Below are 1,367 nucleotides of genomic sequence, written 5' to 3' on the forward strand. Positions count from 1 at the left end.
GTACAGATGAACCGGTTTGCAGGGCAGAAATTGAGACACAGATATAGAGAACAAACGTATGGACACCAAGGGGGGAAAGTGGCGGGGGGGGGGGGTTGTGATGAACTGGGAGATTGGAATTTACATGTATACACTCATATGTATAAAATGGATAACTAATAAGAACCTGCTGTATAAAAAATTAAATAAAATAAAATTCAAAAATTCAAAAAAATAAAAAAGCAGGGAGAAGAGGAGGTGTCAATCAGGAAAGGCTTCATAAAAGAGAGAGATGAAAATAAGGAGCATTCTAAGCATGGGGAACAGGATGAGTAAAGTCATAAAGTTGAGAAAGCATGCAGCACATGAAGCAGCAGGTGGCCAGAGCAGAGAGAATGTTCAGGAACACAGGAGGGGTGATGGTTGGAAAGGTAGTTAGTACAACATGAGACATGGCCTACAATGTCAGGGTGAGATCAAAAATGCATCCTGAAATCAGAAGGAAACTGAAAGAGCTGTTAGCCCTTCCTAACAAAGGGACCTTTCTTCCATGCTTCCTCTAACACAGGAGCAAATGCCCAGTAGTGGATCCAAAGAGGGGAGAATAGGAGTAAAAATTATGGTTAATCTACCAGTTAAATGACAAAACTCCTTGGTTCTTCAGCTACATTTCCCAGAGAGTTCTACAGATTGTTACTGTGTTACTAAGCATTTGATGATAGAATAACTGTGGGTTGGGACTTCCCTGGTGGTCCAGTGGTTAAGACTCTGCACTCGCAACACAGGGGGCCCAGGTTCAATCCCTGGTCAGGGAACTAGAGCCTGCATGCTGGAACTAAGAAAAGAAAAAGAACAGAAAAAAAAGAATAATTGTGGGCTAAGCTAAATTAACCATATTCCTCTCTTAAATGATTCTTCACTGGGATACTCCAAAGGAAGAAACTATGCAATGTGTCCCAGTCCCTCAGTACCCTTCCCCATACAGCCCCCATCCACCAGGACAGCCTAAAGGCACTGTGAGAACATATTCTGGATCATGCTTTTATGTTGCTGAGCAGATAGAAAAAGACTAACACTCCAGTGTTTGTGAACAGCCAGCTCAACCCTACAAGCCATGAGGATTTTGAGTGAAACCAAATATGAAGTGATTAAACCCAAACAATGGCAGAGGAGTAGGGCTCTGTACATCATAACTTGCCTATTTCTCTCTTTCTGGCTCTGACAGTTTCTATGTAAACAGCCACGCACAGAGATTATAAGAATATAGAAACTCAAGTCCTTCCAAGGGACCTCTTTGTGGCACTTGTTCCAGAGGAAGCATGCAAGAAAGAAGTTATTCATGGATGAGTAAGGGTATGGCTTATGGGGGCTGGGGAGTCAAAGAAAGT

General features: G+C 42.4%; 1 non-coding gene across 1 annotated transcript; it reads left to right on the forward strand.

Moving 5' to 3' along the window:
- Positions 1-721: 721 nt before the first annotated feature.
- TRNAA-CGC (transfer RNA alanine (anticodon CGC)) lies at positions 722-794 on the forward strand. The gene has a single exon. It is a non-coding gene; the product is annotated as a tRNA-Ala (tRNA).
- Positions 795-1,367: the final 573 nt, after the last annotated feature.

This window comes from Balaenoptera acutorostrata, chromosome 3, assembly GCF_949987535.1.
Source record: "Balaenoptera acutorostrata chromosome 3, mBalAcu1.1, whole genome shotgun sequence".
In the NCBI taxonomy this organism is placed as follows: domain Eukaryota; kingdom Metazoa; phylum Chordata; class Mammalia; order Artiodactyla; family Balaenopteridae; genus Balaenoptera; species Balaenoptera acutorostrata.